This window comes from Xiphophorus hellerii, chromosome 3, assembly GCF_003331165.1.
Source record: "Xiphophorus hellerii strain 12219 chromosome 3, Xiphophorus_hellerii-4.1, whole genome shotgun sequence".
Taxonomy (NCBI): domain Eukaryota; kingdom Metazoa; phylum Chordata; class Actinopteri; order Cyprinodontiformes; family Poeciliidae; genus Xiphophorus; species Xiphophorus hellerii.
The window spans coordinates 22,059,634-22,067,038 of NC_045674.1; positions in this window are offsets into that span (position 1 = coordinate 22,059,634).

The following is a 7,405-nucleotide window of genomic DNA, read 5'->3' on the forward strand; positions in this document are numbered from 1 at the left end:
GCATGGAAGAACATCGTAGTCGGCCACTGTGCAAGCCAGATGGCAGCATAATTTGGTTTTGGGGAACTAGATTAGGAGCCTCAAGTGAAGGAGGTTTTTATATCTTGGTTTCTTGTTCATGACGGATGGTTGGATGGAGGAAGAGATGGACAACTTAAAGAGGCACAAAGTTCCACTTTAAATACTTTAGCGGTTCTTGAATGTTGTAAAATGAATTCTAAGCACTCCGTTGCTCACCTATGTAGTAGGAAAATGTTTGATCATGGAGGCCAAACATCGCTATTTAAGCTTGTCCTCTATAGGCAGCAATTTTGTATTACTTAATACATAATAGATAAGGTGGTGATTATTTATGTGAAAGGCAATCTTTGTTTTTTTTTTGTTGATTTTCTTTTTTCTCTCTAGGAAAATGATGTGATAGGTGAATTTGAATTGGTCTTGCAGTATATACAAGTACAATGGTATAAGTATGTGATCAGGATGCCTCCTGGGCACTGTTCGTTGAAGTTTTAGTGGATATGACCCACTGGGAGTAGACACCAGGTAAGCCCCAGACCCCACTTAAAAAAATACATATCCCTGCTGTCCTGGGAATACCTCTGTATCCCCTATAATGACTTGCATAGTGTTGCTAGGGAGAAGGATGCCTATGTTAACACTGCAAAGAAGCAGAGGTTTTTACTGTTTACTGGTCTGCTGTTTGTGCGACAAAAAGTATTTGTAGAGGTCTGAGGTGTTACCTTCTGAAGTTTAAAAACTGTCTTACCTTTCTGTGAAACCATTTCACAGGAATCGACTGAACTTTCAGTCAGTTTGTATAGCTCGATGTAAACCATGCAATAGAAGCAAGTGAGGATTGCTGAACTCCGGAACTATTTTGGCAGTTCCTCTTTGTGGTGATTTGGTCGAGAGGTTTCAGATGTATGCAGTTCATTTTTGGTATGAAAGAGATGAACACCGAGAAAGACTACAAACCGGACAGGCATTACCTGTCAACAGCCACTGCTTTCAAATTGATTGCATTTTTAAAAAAAATATTGTCAAACTGTTCCTGTGCGATGCAATGTAGCACATTTCTTTTCCTTAGTTGAAAGCCAGTGACTTGTGCATATTAATTAATATTAACTGAACATTTAAACAAATGCAATACAGTTATAGCTCTGTTATTGTCAGAGTGAAATGTTAGTTTACTATGTAAACTAACTTGACAGTTAACTTGCTCAGCATCAGATTGTTATGAGCAAAGTCTGGGTGACAGGTGACAAGGTGCCAATCAAAAAGAACAGTTTTAACTTTCAGCTTACAATATCACTGCTGTTGACTTCAACTATTTACAGTCTGTGTAAAAGTGACTGTGGGAAATATGAAGTCAAAGTACCTCTTTACTCTTACTTCATATTTGCATATGTTTGCAATCTAGCAAAACAAGAGTGAAATATGACACCATTACACGTTTTTGCTGAAGAAATGGTGACTTCCTGCTCTCTTTCTCCGTCTGTCTCTCATAATATAAGCCTGTTTCATATATATATATATATATATATATATATATATATATATACAGTACAGACCAAAAGTTTGGACACACCTTTCTAATTCAATGGGTTTTCTTTATTTTCATGACTATTGACATTGTAGATTCACACTGAAGGCATCGAAACTATGAATAGCACATGTGGAAATATGCACTAAACAAAAACATGTAAAACAACTGAAAATACCCCTTATATTCTAGTTTCTTCAAAGTAGCAACCTTTTGCTGTGATTACTACTTTGCACACACTCTGCATTTTCTTGATGAGCTTCAAGAGGTAGTCACCTGAAATGGTTTTCACTTCATAGGTGTGCCCTGTCAGGTTAATAAGTGGGATTTATTGCCTTATAAATAGTCATGAAAATAAAGAAAACCCATTGAATTAGAAAGGTGTGTCCAAACTTTTGGTCTGTACTGTATATATATATATATACTGTATATACTTATACATACACATACAGGACAAAGCCTTGTTTTGCTGGAGAACATAAAATTGCATTGTTAAAGGTATCACCCAGCACGGTGCCTTCTTTCTCCTCAGTTCTGTATCTTTTCTTATATTGGAAATGTTTCCACCCGCCAATAAAAGCATAATGCGATTTTATAGATGCAACATTTGCAAGTGAATTGGGATGCCTCATATTGCTTCTTATGGGAAACAGAAAAAAAAAAGAAAAACATTGCATGGAGAATAGCCAGTTCAATATCGAGTGTGATTGCACAGAATGTTATCTGATGGAGATGTCGAAGAAAGAAGCATTCTGAATGTAAACTGAATACCATGCGGCTTGGCCATATGGTTAGCAATAAGATGCAGGAATATGAGGCAGCAGGAACAAGTAATTGCTAAATTATAGTAACTGCTCTGCTTGCAGTCGAAGATGCAAGTGAATGTAGGAAGCATATGGTGTGGAATTACTTAACAGGGTAAAATGTGTGACGAATACAACTGTTAATAAAGTAACGTATAAGATATTGTTTGTGTTTTAGGGAGTAAGTCTCTCTCTTTTTCATTTGTGTCATTTCATTTTCAGGCTAATCAAGCCATTGTTCTTCATAACATTATTTTTTTCTGGGTGTATTCTATCACTTTCCAGGTTTTATTTTCTATATATGCTGTTGCAAATTCTTTATTCACCACGTAATAAAATGTTCCACAGAAGTCACTAAATGTTGATTCCATTTTATGTAAACCACATTAGGAAAGATAATCAGAGCAGCTGTACATTTAGCAGGGGGCATGTGAGGAAATGCTCACCATACATGTAGTCTGTGTAGAATATGTTTACTTGTCAGTATCTTTAATTTTTTATGCCTGGAAAACACTAAGGTGGTCACAATGCCAATGAAAAATATTTTCTCACAGAAAAAATGTTTTATGAATCTGAAATTGTTTTTTTGTTGTTGTTTTTTTTTTAAAATCTCTGTTCACTGTGTTGTTATCCAGTTTTGACCTGATTATTGAGGTTAATTTAGATTTTGAACTGGAAATGTTCAACTAAGTTTAGATTAAAGAACTGTATTAGACCAACAAAAACAAAATTGTTGACTTTTATCTTCACTACCCAATGAAGTATGAGCTAGTTGATTTCAAGGAAACAGTTTCTGAGAAGTACTGTATGACAGATGGCTTCAACACAAATTAATTTAAATAATAAAAACAACACTTGGGGCAAAACGACTGCTACAAATAAAAAATAATGCAACACCTATTCATATTAAATGGGGAGAAAAAACAGGAACACATTCCCAACCTAATAAATTAAATTATTTAATTTGATCCCGACAATCTAGCATCATTTAGCTAAAGCACCCTTTTAATCCAGTTCCCATAAGGCTGCCATTTCAGCGCAGGTAAATACTGCACAACCGTGTGACCTTGCCACAACATTTAAAACGACCAACTACTGAGGAAATAATGACTTGAAACATTTCAGTCTTTGAGTAATTAATTAATAGAATATATTTGGAAAATAAAAAAGAAAGGGAAATGATGTTTTTTTTTCTCTGTACATGTTGTCTGGATGTGGTGAGGATGAGGTCAAGAGAAGAGAGAATGGTAGAAAATATTTATTGCTTTCAGTTTACTGATCTGTCTATGTAAATAAAAAATATCAGAACTGAAAAAACAAGATCCCAAATCCTGGTTGCTCAAAGCTTGATCTGTGGGATCGCTGGGATCAACTTTAGATAAAAGCTTTCTAATCCCTGCTGAGGTCAGAGTAGAGTGGCTGCTTCAATGCATCGAAAGGCGTCAGCTGAAGTGGTTCAGGCTTCTGTTCAAAGTATTTTTCTTTTGAAGATTTCCAGTCACTCGGATGAGATCCTGAGGCAGTACAGGTTTCTTCCAGCCTGAATTTTATTCTAAAATGCTTCATTGTACATAAAGGGAAATTAAATATTGTGGATAGTCATGTTGTGCAGCTTTCTTGCAAGAGTTGTTGTAGATGCTGATGGCTGTGGGCAGGAAGGCTCTCCTATATTTCAGTAATTCTGAACAAGCCTCTGACTGAAGATATAACAGTCTCATGAAGAAAATACTAAGCGTTGTCTTAAATGATCTTCATTTTATTAAGAGTCTTTGTTTGAACAATAGTCTCCAAAAGTTTTACAGCAGGCTTCTTTATCAGTTTGTTTGGCTACTTGAAATCAGTGGCTCAGATGCTGATATTGCGGTAAATAATGGTAGAAGAGATTGCACTCGCTACACTAGATTTATAGAAGATATGCAGCATCTTGCTGTAAACATTGAATGACCTAAGCTTCCTCCTGTTGTAAAATCAACTCTGTCTGTATCTCCTTTGTTTAATTGTTTCCACACCATACCCAAAGGGGCAAACCGGATCTCTATCAGTTTGACTATCTCTGATACACTCAATGACTGCTGATTCATAGTATTTAGATAAAGACTTGACACTGATTTTAAAAAGTGAAAAAAAAAAAAATACTACTAGTAATGAAGCAAAAGAAAAGTTGGACTCAAAGGAGATTGAATCTTAAAAAAAGCTGCAATATGTAAGAATGGAAAAACAACAAATGACCAAAAATGGAGGTGTGGACAGTTAGACCGCTTTTGTCAGCACTGCTGAGCTTCTCTTGATTCTCGATACCGTCTCCTGTCCCAGCTGACCTACTCACCTTGCTCACTTTAAACAAAACTACATTCATTTTAAAACCTGAACTGAGTTGGAAATTGTATCGATAGGAAACTCTGACCTCATTGCACTGACTTATGTAAAGGATTAGTAAACTAATTGTAGGAAATGCACCCGCTATCTTAACAACTGAATGTTAGATGAGATTTAATGAATACATCATAAAAACTGGAAACCTGGCTTTATGCAAGGTAGTCTGACTACATGCAGGGACTACTTTAGACTTGGCTGGTTTGATGCAGATAATGTAATTGTTATGCAGTCCATGTACCTCTGTTTAAATAGATGGTATTTTGTAAAATAAATTTTTTTAAGCGTTGTATCATGTTATACTGTTATACCCCCGTCATAAACAAAATATACCTGGAGTGTTTGAGAAATCCTGGAATATTCTATATACATACATACACACACACACACACACACACACACACCCCTACCCACCCATATATATAGGTGTGTGTGGGCGTGTGTGGGTGTGTGTGTGTGTGTGTAGATTAATCAGCAATGAATAATATTGCAAAAGGTTTATACAATACTTACAAATATAATCAAATTATTAAACCAACAAAATAATTATTGCACATTTTGATCATGAATTTTAAAATACATACTGTTCTTGGGTTCATTTTCATGAGTGCCAATAAATGTGTAACGCTATTACAGTCATTAAGAGAAGCTGAAAAAAAGTTTTTAATAAACAATTTGTAACTTTATAATGCAGAAATGAGAGTCCTAAAAGCTACTAGTTATTTTAAAGTACAGTTGTTATTCTTATATCTATTTATTAGTTTATATTTAGTGGTTATTGTGCTGTAAAGTGCTATAAATTGTAAAAGTAGAAACTTTGAATGCCACAATCGGGCTGGTTTGGCTTGTAAAGCTGCTTTACAAGCCAATAGGCAGCCTGATGCTTGAGAGGAGAAGAGCCAATCTTCTCTGTCATGGGAAGCAGATCTTTATTTACAGCCCCCATGCATGTCAGTTTAGCAACGGCTGGACACACAGCCAGCTTACCTCAACTTTCTCACAATGCAGTGTCACTCTCTGCAGCTGCAGCAGACCTGGGAACTGGATGCTGTCTCTTTCCCTTCCCCCTGTCCAGTTAGAGGACCTTGGTTAAAATTATGTTCTATAATATAAAAACACTTTTTAAAATTTTATATATATATAATCAGTTTCACAGCTGTTCATTTTCCACGTCTTTTTTTTTTTTTTAAAGCAGAAAAACGTTTCACCCATCTGGGTTTGCTTAAATCCTGCTAATGTATCATTTTCTGCCCTGATAGAGTCCCTGAAGTCTGTTCTTATCTTCTTCCATACGTTACCTCATCTCCTTCCTATCTACTCTTACTTCATATGGGACTGAAATAAAAAGCCCTCAGTAATCTCTGAAAATTGCCTTATAAGCAACTTTTGACCTGGCAACAATGCTTAATTCTTCCCTACCTTTGGCTTTTTCTCAAAGCCTTATACAACATTATAATGGCCATGCTCAGAGGAAATTCTTAAGGGTTTGTTTTTAGTTCAGATGCTATCTGTCTTTATTTTCCTGTACCTCACAGCAGCTAAACTGTGGTGCAACATAACTGATGTGAATCTGGTAAATGAGGCTTGTAACTCCAGCTGCTGACGAGGTCAGACGCGTACAAAAGTCTGGTGCCGGAGCCACAGGAAAGCCAGGCCTGGACAGTTGGAAACATAATTATTTCAAATGCTGAATAATTCAACTCAATTATTTGCCTCATGCAACCTACAGGTTAACAGTCACTGCCTTTCAACTCAGTTTTCCCACTTAAAGCTGACAATATATGACTAATTTAGCTATAAAGCATGTTTCATTAAAACTGGTATTAATGAATCATTGAGTTATAAATTTGCTTTGGATTTCTTAGTTAGGCTTGAGCAGCAATAATGCTGCAAAGACCTGTTCTAGCTGTAATGTGTATTATTCTTCCATCAAAAGAATTGAGTTTTTGGAGGCCTAGAGATATACAGAAACTCATGTTGGAGCTCATTTAAACATTTGGACAAGGCTGGAAAATACTGGAAGAAGATAATCTGGTCTGATGGGAGCAAAGCTGAACTCTTTGGATGTCCTAACACACACCATGTTTGCACTGCAAATCACCACTAAAGCACCATACCGCCAGTGAAGTTTGAAGGTGGGAACATCGTGGTATGGGGCTGCTTTTTAGCACGTTGTACTGGCAGACTTCATATAATTGAAGAGACGATGAATGGAAAATGTACCAAGAAATCAGTGAGAAGAATTAGCTGCCATTTGACAGAATGATGACGATAAAACAAGTGTGGACATTTCAGCAAGCCTGTGATCCCTAACACAGAGCCAAGGAAAATTTCAAGTGGTTTCAGAAAAAGAAAATGAAGCTGCGATTGTGGCCCATCGTATCACCTGACCTGTGGAATCTGTGGAAAGAACTAAAAATCAGAGTTCATACAAGAGGCCCACAGAACCGTCCAGATTTAAAGACTTTGTGGAAGAATAGGCCAAAATTACACCTGAGCAATGCAGGTGTCTAGTCCCTCCATACATGAGGCGTTTTGATGCTCTTGTAGCAGCAAAGGCTTTTGTACAAAGTGTGAAATAAATATCAGTGTGTTCAATATTTTTTACCTTTGTTATTTTGCATCATTACTCATAATTTAATTCCTGAATTTATGTATGGATTAGTGGTGAAAAATTAATAGTCAA